General features: G+C 34.9%; 1 long non-coding RNA gene across 4 annotated transcripts in view; it reads right to left on the bottom strand.

The window, feature by feature from the left end:
* Positions 1–17,657, bottom strand: part of LOC144305386 (uncharacterized) — a 289,595-nt gene that overhangs the window by 2,990 nt on the left and 268,948 nt on the right. For 3 of the 4 annotated variants that reach the window (XR_013372407.1, XR_013372411.1, XR_013372413.1), the window contains one exon: positions 3,865–3,922. This is a non-coding gene — a long non-coding RNA (uncharacterized LOC144305386). Of the gene's footprint in view, positions 1–313; positions 531–3,864; positions 3,923–17,657 lie in introns of those variants that run through there. The other variant, XR_013372409.1, reaches the window with a different exon arrangement.

The following is a 17,657-nucleotide window of genomic DNA, read 5'->3' as shown; positions in this document are numbered from 1 at the left end:
GACAGTGTTAGACCATGGGGTAAATATTTCCTGGCAAAAAAAAAATGTGGCCATACAAATCCCAGTGTTACTGATGGATCTCCTCGCCTATGCCAAAATGGCCCTTGGATTGCAAAAAAGAATTCCCGTTACAGATGCCCTGCCGTCCCACAAATGCTTCTTTTGTCTTATGTGCAAAATCAACTCTAAGGACCGCCCAGACTTTATACCTTGATTCATTTCTTTGGACACTACTTGGCGTGCCTCTGCAAGCAATGTCTTCTTCAATAAGAACAAACCACTTACTTCTGATGACATAAATTCTTGAGTAGGGCTCTGACTGGGACAGCATTGCCTAAGGCAGCAGGCTGGGCTCATTGGCCTTCTTTTGAGCAGCCCTACTTTCATGTCCCAGTTTCTCAACTTTGAGCACAGCCAAAAACTATCTCAAGCCAAGTTCTTCTGGACAAAAAAACGCTCAGAACTCTTGCTTGCTGCAAGCCAGTAGAAGACTCCAGCCGGATATTGGACCCGTCATGTCGTTTTAATAACTAAAAGAAGAACATATTGGATTCTTGTTCTCCTTCTCGGTAGTGCCGAAGCCACATTCTCATAAGCCATTTCTATGTGGAATTTTTATGTTTTAATTTAAATTCGCTGCTGGGTTTATTGCTTCTGTACATCTGATATTTTAGAATATAGTTTGCAATCATGTATATATTCCCAAAGACCCGTGGAAGTGATGACTTCATCTATATACCATGATTCTCTATTTCAGGAGCGAGTATTCCACATACTGTATAATGATCTGCAGTCTCTTGTCCCTGCATTCTATCTATCTCCCTGTTGTTTACCCCTAATCTTTGGGAATTTGGTCCCAGGTTTGTGGTTTTCTTCTCCAACCCAAAATGTTCATGTGGACAAGTTATCCAAACCCCATATATCTATAATTGACAACTTTCCCCCCATCAATTACTTCCTAGAACATGCCAGCACACAAATTGCTCCAATCCTAAAAATTACAGATTTAAGTTCTTCACTTCTATCACATTCTCTAATCTTTCTAGTTCATTCTATGAGGACATTACCCTTCTGGGCTCCCCAGTTCATTGACTCTTCTATTTCTATCTTCTTATCACCTTTTCTTCTCTCCTTTCATGATCCAGAATTTCTGTAATTGTCCTGATAAAACCATTGAATATTTTCTTTCCTTTTTTTTCTCCCAGAAAACCTCTAATCCCCTATCAACTCACTCATCTGCTCTGGAACACAGATCTCACAATAAATTTGGAATTGCAAACCTTATCTTTGTCTCAGTCAACTTGCCTTCCTACTTTCTCCAAAGATTATTTCAAAATTGTTTTCTACACTCAAACCATAGCTTCTGTCTCAATCTAATACCATAGTTATTTATTTTTAGCTGATGCTATTACCACTTACTTCACAGAAAAAAAAAAAAAAAATCCACCCAAAAAGAATCAACTAAATTCATGACCATCCAAACCACAGACCTACCTGAATCTGCATACACCTCCTCCTTCCTGTGCTACTGGAGGAGGTGACCCTATGGCCTAAAGTGTTTCTTCTAGCCATCTGGGCTCTGGGCTCCCACACCAACCTACTTACTCTGAAGCTTTTCACTTTCCTCTGCTTTGCCCTGAATCATCAATCTCCCACTTGGTGTCAGATTTTTCTCATCATCATTATCTAGTCTTTCAATCATTTTAACCAGTCTTCATTTCAGTAAGTTTGGATATCTATGTTTATTAGTTATTTGAGTTTCTTTTTCTATGAAGATTGTATTTATATGTTTTATGCAATGTCTATGTCTCCTCTTCATTGATTTATAGGATTTATTTATAGATTGCAGATATAAGTCCCTTGTCAACTAAATATTGCACTAAGTGTTTTTCATTTGTAGCTGGCCTTTTGTTTTTTGTCCCATTGGCTGATTTTCCATTCATGTATCAGTATCACACTGCTTTTATTATTATATTATATATTAATGTATATAACATATATAATGTATATAAAAATAGATTTTTTATACATTTTGATATCTGGTATGGTGAGTTCCCCTCCACATCTTTTTTCTCAAAACACTTGCACTTTTATTAGAAGTTTAGTTATCAACTTGTCATAAGAAATTTTATTAGCTTTTTCTAGAATTGCACAAATTTTATACTTTTTGGTGACATGATTTTTTAAATATTTCTGACTCCCAGCCACAAATGTGGTATACTGTTTTTATTTATTTCAATCTTCTTTTATATATTTCAACAATCTACATTATGTTTTTATCTCCAAACTTATTGTTATACCCTTTTAATTTTGATGTTTTATTTTATCCTTATTTACTTTAAATTGTTTTGGGTCATAAATAGGAATGTATCTCCCTAAATTCTCTCAATAGTGCTAATAGTCTGTGTATTTCCTTAGTTCATATATACGATAAGATCTCTCTGAACAATGACAATTTTGTTACTCTTTTTCTGTTCATAACACTTTTATCTTCCTTGCCTTGACTCAAATTTCAAAATTATGTTAAGTAGAGACAATAATAAAGAGAATCTTTATTTCCAACTAATAGGATTTGTTTTAGGATTTTTCCAATAACATCATGTTTGGGAAATTTCTTTCTTTTCTTAGTTCGCTAAAATTTTTCACTAGAAATGGATTTTGAATTTCATCGAACCTTTCATTTTGCATCTGCTGAGATGCTATTATGGTTTTATCTTTTATTTGGTAATGCAGTAAATTATAGAATTATTTTTCTGAAGTTCAGTAATTACTGAACTGGTGGGATAAACTCTGCATGTTAGAATTATTTAATATATTGCTTGTTTGGATTTGGTTTTGTTTATTTGACATTTAAAAAAAATCTATGTTCCCATGTTTTACACTCCCAGTCTCTCCGCAGCCTTGCCAATATTGGAATTATCAATCCTCCTGGATTTAACCATTATAGTGGTATTAAATGCTATTCTATTGTGGTTTTATTTTTATTTATTTATTTTTAAAAGATTTTATTTATTTATTCATGAGAGACACACAGAGAGAGAGAGAGAGAGAGAGAGAGAGAAACACAGACACAGGCAGAGGGAGAAGCAGGCTCCACGCAGGGAGCCTGATGTGGGACTCAATTCCGGGTCTTCAGGATCACGCCCGGACTGAAGGTGGCGCTACACCGCTGAGCCATCCGGGCTGCCAGACTATTGTGGTTTTAATTAGCATTTCACTGATTAGTAACATATTGAACAGTTTTTATATATTATTGCCGATTCATTTATTTTCCTTTCTGAAGTGCCTGTTCAAGACTCTTACCCATTTCATGGTATTTATCTTTTTATTGAAGATTTGGAGGCATTTCTATATATTCTCTGTGTAAGTCTTTTGTCAGATATACATACTACTCCAGAAGCAATAGATTTTTTTTTTTTCCCTAGAAATGAGAGTTCTCTGCATTTTGCACATGGACAGACTGGATTTGCTTTTACTTCTTTCCCTGGAAATGATCTTTCTCTGGGCCCTATGGACAAGAACATTCTTTCCCCCTTCTAGAGTATTTTAAGATTTTTGTTTCTTATGAAAGAAGAATTCAAAGACATATATAGCATTTCATGCTTGTCTCCTAGTGATAGTCACCAAGACATTTCTCAGCTGCATGTCTACACCACAAGAAGATTTTATCCTTGCCCTTTCCCCCAAATATTCTTGTAAGGACCTGATAAAGATTCATTAAAATGCAAAAACAAAAACAAAAGCTTATAAGTGAATATGAACTGCCTGAACTGTCCTTATGTTTTGGATTCCTGGCTATTCTAAATGGACACAGTAGGCCACACTTAAATTCAGTTTGTTAAAATTTGAGCTGATTTCTCTTACCTGCTTTCATGGCAGCCTTCTATCCTCTTCCAAATATGAAGTAGTTTGTGTGTTCTATCTGTTTTGGGAGAAATTTGTTACTATTCAGAATTCAGTGCACATGGTTACTTTGAAATTTCAGCTCTACAATGAGTTTAAAGTTGTGATTTTGTACATTGGCTTTTTCTCATTGTTGAGGAGGGAAAAATTTTTCTTGAGGCTTACTACATCTTAAGCATAAGTGGAACTCCTAATATTTTGATTAACATTGCATAATCTATATTTCAATCTTGGGAAAATGAACATCTTAATAATAGTATGCATTTTAATCCATGAACATGGTTTATCTTAAAATTTATTTAAGTTGCTGTTTATTTCTCTCTGCAGAGAGAGAAGGTTAGTAGTTTTAGTATAAAAGTCTCACATCTCTTCTTATTTTTTTTCTAAGTAATTTTTGTTTTTCTATGTTATATTGGATGCTATTTAAGTTTTTTTTCTAAATGTTCATTGCAGTTATATAAAAATACAAATGATTTCATTATATTGACCAGTAACTTACATGAACTTACTAAAACCACTTATTCTGATAATTTTGGAGCTACTCTTTGAGATTTTCAATGTAAAACTGACTGATACTGTTTACAAGAAAAATAATTTTACTTCAGCTTTTTCATTTATAAAATCTTTCCTCCACCTTTTTTATACTTTATTGCACTAGCTAGGATTGCCAGTGCAATGCTGAATATAAATGATGAGGATGAACTTCTTTACATTATTAACAATTACAGGAGGAAAGTGTAGTACTTATTTTACCATTAGGTATATTGTTAGCAGTAGATTTTTTTCATCACTGACTTATCATATCTAAGAAGCTCTATTCTATTCCTAATTGTTACAGATTTCTACATGAATGAATATTGTATTTTGTCAAGTGCTTTTTCTGTATCTACTTAGATGGTCATATGATTTTCTTCTTTACTCTTAATATGATTTTTTTATGTTAAATCACCCTTTTATTCTGCTCAGTTATTCATATTTTAGCTAATATCAATTTGCTAATATTTTGTTGAGTTCCTAGTGTCTACATGCATAAGAAAAATTTGTAAGTTGGGATTTTCAAGGAATTTCATCTAAGTTGTCATGTTTCTTTCTTTCTTTTTTTTTTAAGATTTTATTTACTTATTCATCAAAAACACAGAGAGAAGCAGAGACATAGGCAGAGGGAGAAACAGGGGGAGCCTGATGCAGGAGCTACTGGGTGACTCAGTCAATTAAGCATCCAACTTTTGATTTTAGATGAGGATCATGATCTCAGCACACAGTCTGCTTGAGAATTTCTCTCTTCCTCTCCTTCCACCCATCCCCCACTCTCTCTCTCAAATAAAAAAAAAATCTTTTAAAAAATACTTACGGTTTTCATTTATTTTCTTCTATTTGGGTTTTTTTTTTTCTTTTTCTTTATTTGGGGGTTTTATTTCATTGACACTGTCTCATTTTAAATATTCTTCTCTTCTGTTTACTTAGGAATTAATTGGCTTCTATTTTTCTAGTTTCTTAAGTGAGAATCTCAGGTTTTGTTTTTACTTTTTCTTTTTGAAAATATAAGTCTTTAAAACCACCCATCTCCCTTTAAGGACTGCTTTATCTACTTTCCAAAACTATTGATGTATATTTTTAGTAGTTTAAATCATTTTCTTATTTTCTTTGTAATATCTTTTTAAACCATAGGTTACTTATAATTTCTTGCTTAATATTAAAATGTTATAGATTTTCTAGATACTGTAATTCATATTTAATTTTAAACCATTGTGGTCACAGAACCTATCTTATAGGATTCTGGATTCTGAACTTTAGATTCTATTGAAACTTATTTTATGATCCAGTAAATGATCTATTTTGGAGAAATTCTTATATGCACTTGAAAAGGATGTGTATTCTACAGGTATTTTATGTAGATTTTGTAAATGTCCATCATGTCAAGTTGGTTGATAGTGTTTTTCAGATCTCCTATATTTTTAATGATTTTTGTGTCATTTGTTCTTTCATGTACTTGAAAGAAGAATGCATTTCTGCCTTTAGTTCTGTTGATTTTGCTTTATGAATTTGGAAGCTGTGGTTCATACAGAATTAGTTTTTTATGACTATTTTATGACTATTTTACCATTATAAAATGTCCCTTTTTATCTCTACCCTTTTCTTGAAATTATCTAATAATAAGATAGCCTACTATTTTAATGCATATTTTTGAATAATGTCTTTTTTTACTTTCATACTTTCCTCTTGTCCATACCTTTATATTGAAAGGTGTGTTCCTATAAACAGCATATAATTGATTCTCGCTTTTTTGTCCATTCTAATAATCTGTATTAGAATGTTTTATCAGTTAATATTTGATGTAGTTTTTTATATGCTTGATTTGTCATTTAAAAAAAATATTCCTTTGGGGTGCCTAGGTGGCTCGTCAGTTAAACATCTGCCTTTGGCTCAGGCCATGATGTCTGGGTCCTGGGATTGAGGCTTGCAGCAGGCTCCCTGCCCAGTGGTGAGTCTGCTTCTCCCTTTCCCTCTATCCTTCCCCTCCTCTGCTTATGCTTGCTCTCACTCTCTCCCTCAAATAAAAAAAACCTTTAAAAAAAATATTCCTTTCTCTTTTCTTCCCCAGCCTCATTTTCCGTATTCTTTTGGAAAGAAGAAGTATTATTCACTATGCTTTTGTATTCTTTTTTATCTACCCAATTGTGTTTTTTTTTTTTTTTTTAGCTGTTTGCTTGTTTGCCATTTATAATGGTTACTTTAGACTGTACTATCCAACATAGTATCCACATATGGCTATTAAATTTAAATATATTAAAATGAAATAGAATTAAAATGTAGTCATACAGACACAGGAGCAACATTTCAAATGGTCAGTTGTTACTTGTATGTGAGAGACACTATATTGGATAGTGTAGATATAGGACATTTCCATCACTGTAAAAAGTTCTATTGGATAGGCTACTATACAGATAACAATATGCATCTTTAACTTACCAAAGTTTACATTCAAATCATAGTAATTTAAATAATATAAAAATCTTTCAAATGATATCTTTTCATTTTATTCTCCTTCTATCCTTCGTGCTTCTCTTACAAATTTTATACATAGATACAGATATAGGTAGACACATGCCTCCAGAATATATTATACATTGTTGTTGATTTTCAACATATTATATATACATATAAATAAAATGGTTTCCCAAAAATATCTACTCCTTTATTCCCAGAATCTGTGAATATGATATATTACATGGCAAAAGGGATTTTGTAAATGTAATTAAAATGGACCTGATAATAGAGGCATTACCCCGAAGTATTGATGTGGGTCAATTCTAATCATATGAGCCCTTAAAATTAGAGAATTTTTTCAACTAGAACCAAAAGAGAGATAAAGCACAAGAGGCAAAAGGGAGAGGTAACGGAAGGAGCAGTCAGAAATTCCAAGTGTGAAAGGATTTGATGCACTATTGCTGGTTCTGAGATGGGGGCCCACATGCAAGGACTAGAGAAGTCTCTAAGAGGTAAGGATAGCCCTTGGCTGACAGCTAGTGGGGTGACATGAACTCAGTAATACAACCACAAGGAATTGGATTCTGATAATTATTCTCAGAACTTTTCAATGGGACCTCAGTTGTCTGACACCCTGTAAAACCCAGAGCAGAGAAACCAACTGAGTCAAAAGAACCATGAGATAATAAATGTACACACTTATTAACCCATTAAGTTCATGGCAATAATAGAAAACCTATGTACATGATTTATATATACACACACGTATATATGTGTGTGTGTGTGTGTGTGTGTGACTGTGTATATCCTTTTATATTTACTCTTACAAGTCTGGGCTCCCTAATGGTGTCACATTTTTTAGCTGAATAGCCCATCTTATTCTGTAATTCAGGTTGGCTGGGGAAAATTTTCTCAGCTTTTATCCTTTATCTATCTGAAAATTTCTTGAACTTGCTTTCATTTTTTAAAAGATATTATTTATTTACTCATGGGAGACAGAGAGAGACAGAGACATAGACATAGGGAGAAGCAGGCTCCCTGTGGGGAGCCCAATGTGGGACTCAATCCCAGGACCCCAGGATTACAACCTGAGCCAAAGGCAGATGCTCAACCACTGAGCCACCCAGGTGTCCCTTGCTTTTATTTTTGAAGCATATATTCATTGAAGATAGAATTTTATTTGACAGTTATTATTTTCCTATAGTACTTTCAGTAAACGTGTTTTGCCATCAATAAACCATCAATTTCTGGTTTCCCTGTGTGTATGTGGGTTGTCAGAGTTTTTCTCTAACTGCTTTTACGAATTTCAGTTAATCCTTGGTGTTCAGCATTTTGACTATGACTTCCTTAAGTATGGTTTACTTTGTATTTATCTTGTGTAATGTTCTGAGCTTCAAAGATATATAGGTTAATATCTTTTATCAACTTGGGACAATCATAGCCATCATGTCTTCAAATATTTCTTCTCTACCATTTATTTACTCTCCTCCTCCTGGGACTCTGTTTACATGTATGTTAAACTGCTTGAATTTTATTCCCACAGATATTAAATGATCTATTCCTATTTTTATCTTTTTTTCTCTTTGTGTTTTGGTTTGAACAATTTCCAATTTTCTGTTTTCAGGTTCACTTGTCACTTCCACTGCTTTATACAGTCTGCTACTAACCCTATCAAACAAATCTGCTTTCTTCTAGCATTTTAATTTTGTTGCATCTTGTGTCTTGAGCTTATTCTATTATAGCTTTCATTAGAGGTAGCTAATTAATTTTGTCTTTAAATATTTTGAATGTGAGATTAAAGCTTTTTCTTCAGTAGGGCTTAGAATCTGAAAACTGGATGACTCTAAAGATCTCATTATACTTATGTCAGTCTGGCCATTAGTTTTCCAAAGCATGAGAGATAGAGTTCAGCTGCCACTTCTTTAAGTTGTTTTCTTCTACAGTCCTGTCCTCGAAGAATCACCCTTTGCCCTGTCCCTGGTCTAAGCCCTCAAAGCCTGCTCTAGTGAATTGGCTGTAGGTGCAGAGGAAGAAGGAGGAGGGAAAAAGGGAAGAGGAAAAATGGTGGCTAGGGGAAGGAGGGAAGAAGAGAGAGAGAAAGTTAGTTTCTTTGTTGTCTGGTTCTCCTGCTGGTCTTTGGTACAGTTGGTGAAGTAATGGATTGGTGGGTGGTACAGGCTCTTTTTGTGGCTAGAGGTCCCTAGCATTCTAATGTATCATTCCAGACCATAGGTGGCGATTAGAAATTTGATAATAGCCTGAAATCTTCTTATGATGGATATCTTCTCTTTTTACTGGTCTTTCCTGGATGAAAACAGCTATAAGTTTCTTCGTTTGATTTATTTTTATTCTCAACTCTCTGAGGGGTTTTTAAAACTATGATTATGTAGCTTAATCAGTTTGCTTCATTTTTCTGAGTAATGTTTTGTTTCTAAATAAACATGGCAGAGAATTTCCTTTACTCAAAAAGGATTCAAAAGGACAAAATCATTTTCTATCAGAATGCTCATTATATAAAGGAAACAGTTTCTTTTAGGGGGAAAAGTTTTTATTATACAATATAAACAATATATTTTTGCTTCTTTAAGAAATATTAGCCTTCCTTTAGCAGTTAGTCTCTGTTGACTCTGATCTGAAGTTATCACAAGCACTGAAATTTAAAAAATCCTCACAATTTCCTTCTAATCCCAGTAACTCAAAACTATCACTTCTTGGTTCCTAGTTATGATATTTAGATCAACTTCCCTATTTTGTTGGTTAATATTAATAGGCTTTTTATTGACGGGTTGTTTCGGTCAAGTCTTGCTCTTGCAGAACTGCTTCTAAAAATGAAGGAATATAATACATTCATTTTCAAAGTGCATAAAACAAATGTGGATCAGTCACAAAGTCAAAGAAGGACAAAGGTGTTTTAGGATTTTCTTAAAAGTATGTTTTTAACAATCTCAAGATTATTTACACTTCTTTTTGCTTTGCTCACTGATGAGATTATTCCATTTTTGGTAACCATGCAGGCACTGCCCTCTCCTCTTCCATAGTATGAACTTTTTTTGAATAATCATTGCTTTGACACAAAGACTTCTTACTGTATTGAATCCAACAGGACATGTCATGTGGGTTTTACTAAAGGCATATCCTGCTATTTCAGTAGAGTCATAAACTATAAATTTGAAATCACAACTATCTTAGCCATGAAGAATTCTTCAACTATTAGCAGATTTATATCCATATAGATGGTAGTTTCATCAAATCTTAATAAATCAAGATAATTCTCAGATGGTATTGATTTTCTTTTTCTTTTGACAAATCTGAAGACAAAACAAAAGATTGGCATCTAGATCAATTACAAGAGTGTTGTTTATTCAAGAGCTTCTGATAATCTGTTGCTATATTCAGCACCTGGTACTGGTAGAGTATCTGGGACCCTAGTCATTGTCACTCTCTGCTCCTTTTCTGGCCTGTGACTTCATCCCCTGAATTCAAGGATATCATATCCTCCAAGAATAGACACTGTTTTCTCTGTTCTTCAATGCTATCCCATTCTGAGGGGAAAGCAGAGACCATAACTGGGACTAATCTTGACTTCAATCCCAGTTTTGATCTCTGTCCTGGCCCTGGCTTCAGCTTTAAAATGAAATTTTAATGATCTCTCTTTCACTAAACAAATGGTCCCTTAAAACTCAATCAGAGGTTCATTAACTACCAACTCCTCTAGGGCAAATAGACCTTGGAAAGCTATCAGTCTTTTATATGTCAGTATGAATTAAAATTGTATTCTTTCTACCCAACATCTAATCAAGATGAGTTACATGAACAAACAAAACAAAACCAAAAACCTCTGTCAGAGAGAAAAAGAAGATCTAAGTAATAATTTCAGATCAGACCTAAGTTATTGGATCAAATAAACATTCTTGGTATTGAGGGGCTAGTAAGAAGAAATGCAGCCAGTAGGAAATGGTGCAGAAAGAATGATGAAGTGCTACCAAAGATGAATTTGATCAGTTTAATAATTCTGACTAGATAATTCCCTGTTGAATAATTTTTCAACTTGCCATTGAGAATAAAGGAAACAAATCTTTTTTTTTTTTTTTTTTCCACTTGAAGTTAGTTTTTTGTTCTGTGAGGAAGATATACACTCAGGAGTGGCCAGGAGGAAGACACTTGTTATTAAGTGATGGGGAGAATTTGAAGTAAGGTCAAAGTCTCCCAAATTTTTCATATGTAAAGGGGCCTGGATTCTTCATTTCTTAGAAGGAACATTGAATCTAATATTGGAAATCTGGATATAAGATCAAAATAGTCAACTCATCAGACATATATTGTATACCAGATATAACTTGGTAGGATCTAGACAGAGATAACTGTTAAGAGAAGAACAGAATGGTTTTTGTTGGTGTTCATTTTTAAAGGTCTTGTGAAAAATGGCTACAAATAAATGGTGAAATCTTTGTACATAAAATATCTCAACGTAACTTGGGATGCACTGATGTTGGAAAAACCACACTTCATATGTACAAACTCAAGCAAAATCATGTGTTGCATGTTAAGTATTTATAAGGGTAGGGACCTTGAATTTATACTGAGTTTGAGTTCATGAAAAAAACAATTTCTTCCCCTAGTTTATTTTTTCCTTCTCCTAATAATGCCAAAAAGGTCAGGTAAGTTTTCTCATACCAGCCATTTCACAACTTGAGATACATTGGACATATATTAATATCTTAATAGTTATAATGCATATTGCAATCAAAGACACATAGAATGAAAGAATAGAAATCATTCAGAATTCATTATGATTTCCATTCCTATTCTCACCAGGTTAAGATCTTCACATATTTTTTCAGAAACACTTATGTTAATTTTTTTTTTCTCTCTAAGACTTTTGGTTTTGCTCATTCATGAAAAAAGCTTGGAAGATGTTACTCCTGTTCTCACAACGAAACAAAGATAAACAAGCAGAAAATCAATGGCTTTTCTTGGACCCATTAGAGAACCATGCTACAGGGTAAACCTCTACCCTGAAATCTGGAAAGACAGGTGAATACAGAGAGTCACAGCCAAGACCTGCTTATCTGGAGGAGAAGCCACAGCAGCCATAAACTAGTAGGGACACTTAGGTGGTGATTTTTATAAATTGCTAGATACTGAATGTGGACCAGCAAGAGACTGAGAAACCCAACTATTGGGTGAGGGTGGAGGCAAAATTTGGGAGGTTTTACCTTCAAGAACCCCACTAGGGGGGGATCCCTGGGTGGCTCAGTGGTTTAGTGCTTGCCTTCCGCCCAGAGCGTGATCCTGGAGTCCCAGGATTGAGTCCCACATCAGGCTCTGTGGAGGCCGAGAAAATTAAGGCCATTCCACTTTAAGTTCAGCGTTATCACAAGTACAGCCATCCCAGGCCCCTGGTGAATAAGAGCTGAACTTTACCTTACTTCAGTTACAGGAAGAAAACAGCTTATAGCTTAACGTCCTAGAAAGCCCCATATTAGAATGAGAACAGAGCCCAAGCCAGTGGCAGGAAGCCCCTATTAGAATAAGAACAGAGCTCAATGCCCTTGAAGGCCCCATATCAAAATGTAAACAGAACTTGAGGAATTGCTCCACCCCTTCTGGAGGTCCCCTAGACCAGTCCTTAAAACTAAGCTGAAACCCACCTCGGGGTCCAAGTCCCTGTTCTGCTGTGTCAGGTATACTTGGACCCAAGCTCAAGCTTGTAAATAAACCTTCGTGTGTTTGCATCGGTGTCGGCTCCTTGGTGGTTTCTCAGATTCGCAATCTTGGGCACAACAGCTCCCTGCATGGAGACTGCCTCTCTCTTTCTCTCTCTCTCTTTCTCTCTGTCTCTCGGTGTCTCTCATGAATAAATAAATAAAAATATTTTTAAAAAAAGAACCCCATTAGGTCCTCTTGATAAAGAATCAAGAAAAATATCCTCATAGCTTTGGCAAAAGCAGGGAAAAGTGATCATTATGAAATAGTGCCAAAGGTTTTCCATAACAAAAAGCTCTTTTCAAGGAAAAGGGCTTTACTAGAAGTTTTTCACATCTGAAGTAATAGCACTGTTCCCACTCCAGCTCCTTCTAGCCTTTCTGTTTCACCTAAGAAAGAAGAAAGCTAAGAAACACCTGTGAAGGTCACAGACACCACCCTGAAGGACAAAAACCCATTGGAAAGACAGAATTAATCAGAATTAAAGTTCCCATAATGTTGAGGTTTCAACCACACCACAACAAATTACAATGTATGCTAAAAGGGAAGAACACAGTCTCGAGAAACAAAGCAATCCTCAGAACTGGACATAGGTATGACACAGTTGTCAAAATTGTTCAGCATAAAATTTAAAATAACTATGATTAATATGTTAGGGACTCTAATGGAAAAAGTAAACTATGGGCAGCAACACATGGGCAATGCTAAGCAGAAAAGTAGAAAATCTAATAAAGCCTCGAAAGAATCAAAAACACTGTAATAGAAGTAAAGAATGCCTTTGAGCTTATCAATAGACTAAACACAGTCTAGGAAATAATCAGTGAACTTGAATATAGGTTAATAGAAACTTCCTAAACTGAAATGTTAAGAGAAAAGATAATGACAGAAGCAAAATAGAATATCCAAGAACTGTGGGATCATATCAAAAAGTATAACATATACATAAGTGGATTACTAGAAGAAAGAGAATGACACAACAAAAATTATTTGAAGTACTAATGGTCAAGACCTTTCAAAATTAATACAGACCCTAAACCACAGACCCAAGAAGCTCAGACAACACAAGCACAAATACTAAAAACAAAACAAAAACAACCACCCAAATAAAAGCATACAAAAAAACCCCAAAACAGGGATCCCTGGGTGGTGCAGCGGTTTGGCACCTGCCTTTGGCCCAGGGCACAATCCTGGAGACCCGGGATCAAATCCCACATTGGGCTTCCGGTGCATGGAGCCTGCTTTTCTTTCTGCCTGTGTCTCTGCCTCTCTCTCTCTGTCTGTGACTATAATAAATAAATAAATAAATAAATAAATAAATAAATAAATAAATAAATAAAAAATAAATAAAATATTAAAAAACCCCAAAACAATAAAACAACTATAATTTATTACATCATATGCAAGCTGCAAAAAATGAAAGACAAAGAGAAAATCTTTTAAAAAGTTAGAGGCAAAAAACACTTTTTCTAATAAAGGGAAAATAAAGAAAAAAAGAATTACAGTGAACTTCTCATCAGAAATTCTGCTAGCAATCAGAAATATCAGATGTTGGTGAGGATGCAGAGAAAAGGGAACCCTCTTATACTGTTGGTGGGAATGCAAACTGGTTCTGCCTTCTGGAAAACAGTATGGAGTTTCCTCAAAACATTAAAAATAGAACTATCTTAGATCCCCAGCAATTGCACTGCTAGATATTTATCCAAAAAAATGCAAAGACACTAATTTGAAGGGATACATACACCCCGATGTTTATAGAGGCATTAACAACAATAGCTAAATCATGGAAAGAGCCCAAATGTCCATCAGCTGATGAATGGATAAAGAAGATATGGTACATATACAATAAAATATTACTCAGCCATAAAAAAGAGTGAAATCTTGCCATTTGCAATGATGTGTGTTGAAGTAGAGTGTATTATGCTAAGCAAAATAAGTCAGAGAAAGACAAATGTCACATGATTTCACTCATATGTGGAATTTATGAAGCAAAACAAGATCATAGAGGAAAAAGACAGGCAACCAAGAAACAGACTCTTAACTATAGACAACAAACTGATGGGATCCCCATCACCTATTTAACTCATCTTCCCACTGAGTAAGAGTTTTCTCTGTAGTTAAGTCACCTATCACCTATTTAATTCCCACCTTCTTAATTCCCATCACATATTTAACTCATCCTCCCACCCATCTCCCCTGGGCTAAGAGTTTTCTCCATAGCTAAGTCTTATATTCTTTGTCAAACATAAAGTTGTTGTAAAACACTAATAATAAATGTTTCCAGAGGTTTTGGTTATTTATACTTTGGTTATTTATACTTTAAAATATAATCAATTACATCTGGTTAAAAAATATTTAGTGGGAATTTGCCATTGACAAATTTTACAGGGGAATATAAATATGAATTAGACATGAGGTCAAAAGAGGAGGTTAATAAGCTATTCATATGGGATGATTCTTCTTCAAGTAGAATAACTATTAATAAAACCAGAAATAATTTTTAGTTATTTTCATGAGTTTAGTTCATGAGTTTTCAGTAAAGAAATTAGTCAATTAACAAATTTTTGTGGACTTTAAACTTTGTGTCCAACTTTAAGTACTCAAGATCTAATAAGATTGCGTGTTACTATTCTACCTTCCAATGCATGAAACACCTCATTAAATTATCTTTCTACATTTTCTAACTGGGCTTGGATGTCCCCTTAGAATCTTTTATTTTTTTATAATTTATTTATTTATTTTTTATTTTTTTTTACATTTTTATTTATTTATGATAGTCACAGAGAGAGAGAGAGAGAGAGCGAGGCAGAGACACAGGCAGAGGGAGAAGCAGGCTCCATGCACCGGGAGCCCGACATGGGATTCGATCCCTGATCTCCAGGATCGCGCCCCGGGCCAAAGGCAGGCGCCAAACCGCTGTGCCACCCAGGGATCCCCCCTTAGAATCTTTTCAAACAGTTTAATATAGTTCTATTTGATTAGAATTGCCATATAAGATGAAATCCATTGTTAACCCTGGTTTAGATTAGAGAAATGTAGCAATCGTGTTGTCAAAAATAAGAACATGGATAAGATCTGGATAAATGTGGGAATATAATCTAATTCATCGCAAGACATTTGAGGAACTATCTGGAATAATAGAAAGATATTACAAACTAAAAATAAAAAGTTTAGGGATGCATTGTACAGGGGAAAGAAATCAAGGCCAGTAAGAATGCCACAAGAAACAAATTGTACAGAATCTCATTAGTCTAAGAACATTGTGATTCACTGGTCTCTCAAAAAAAATTAAAACAAGACAGGAAAATGGTGTGCCTTGGTATGCGTATAGCTGTGGAAGGTTATTTGGAAGGCAGGCAGGGACAAGCTCCAACAATGCCAGCTCCCCTCCCTCTCCCCACCTTCCATGCCCTAAGAGGATTTTACACCACTCTAGAAGGAGCCCTCCACCTGTTCCCACATGGTAGATAGATGATAAAAACCTGATTGGATGACAGGCTCATGGAAGGTTAATCAGATTAAAACAGCCACCAATAAGCTCATAAAACCTGCTAGACTTAGAAACCCTGGTGGCAACCCTCTCTGGTCCCTCCCTCTTTGGGAGCTTTGTACTATCATTCAATAAACTTTGCTTCACTATCACTCAATAAAGCTTTTTTTTTTTTTTTTTTTTTTTTAATCTTTGCTGCCCACCATTCTGTGTGGTCAACCTCTTCATTCTTTGAAGTGGTGTGACCAAGAACCATGGGCACCGGAGGAAAAAAATTCTGTAACAAAACCATTCCCTCAATTGAAAAATAAATTTCATAATTTTAATAATTATTTCTGGTTTCAGAAATTATTACATATTTCTGTTATGATAGATTTTAAAAGATATTTGCCTGCTATCATTTAGCATTAAAGTAGACTTTAATGTACTGTCATTACCTGTGGATGTGTCGATTCAGTAACATGTAGAATATAATACTTCATAGATTTGAGTCTTTTGTATTAGCAGTAGTATCCTGCAAAGATAAATCTTCACCCAAATTTGGATTCTTAAATGTCACTTTAAATATCTTAAGAAATTTTAAAACACAATCTAGCATACAATTTAATTATAATGTGTAGCATATAATGGGACATGCTTATAATTTTTCAATGTTTCCATTAATGACAAAAAAGTCATAAAAAAATTAAATTAACTGTTTTATTTTTTTATTTTTTATTTTTTTTCTCATTAAACTTTTGTTTTAATGGGTCACAAAATTCTGTGACAGATTTTTGGTCAAGTTGTTTCCATTAAAAAGTACTGATTTTAAAAACTAATAACTTAAAACTGCCACACATGCACAAAAAAAAAAAAAGAAAGAAAGAAACCAAAACCAAATGGTCCACAAAACATTTTCCTTTCCTTCTGAAGGTTTTACGACGCATTGTTATCATTAACCAGTCTTTTACTATTAAACTTAAATGGCCAATTGACACAAACAGTTCTGAGACCGTTCTTCCACCACTGATTAAGACTGGGGTGGCAGGTATTGGGGATAATATTCATTTAGCCTTCTGAGCTTTCTGGGCAGACTTGGTGACTTTGCCAGCTCCAGCTGCCTTCTTGTCCACTGCTTTGATGACACCCACAGCAACCGTCTGTCTCATGTCACGAACAGCAAAATGGCCCAGAGGCGGATAGTCAGAGAAGCTCTCAACACACATAGGTTTGCCAGGAACCAAATCAACAATGGCAGCATCCCCAGATTTCAAGAACTTGGGACCATCTTCCAGCTTCTTTCCAGAACGACGATCTATCTTTTCCTTCAGCTCAGCAAACTTGCAAGCAATGTGAGCTGTGTGACAATCCAGCACAGGTGCATATCCAGCACTGATTTGGCCTGGATGGTTCAGGATAATCACCTGAGCTGTGAAGCCAGCTGCTTCCATTGGTGGCTCATTTTTGCCGTCACCAGCCACGTTGCCACGACGAACATCTTTGACAGATACGTTCTTGACATTGAAGCCCACATTGTCCCCAGGAAGAGCCTCACTCAAAGCTTCATGGTGCATTTCAACAGACTTTACTTCAG

This window comes from Canis aureus, chromosome 35 (genome assembly GCF_053574225.1).
Source record: "Canis aureus isolate CA01 chromosome 35, VMU_Caureus_v.1.0, whole genome shotgun sequence".
Taxonomy (NCBI): domain Eukaryota; kingdom Metazoa; phylum Chordata; class Mammalia; order Carnivora; family Canidae; genus Canis; species Canis aureus.
This window is presented reverse-complemented; position numbering and strand designations above follow the sequence as displayed.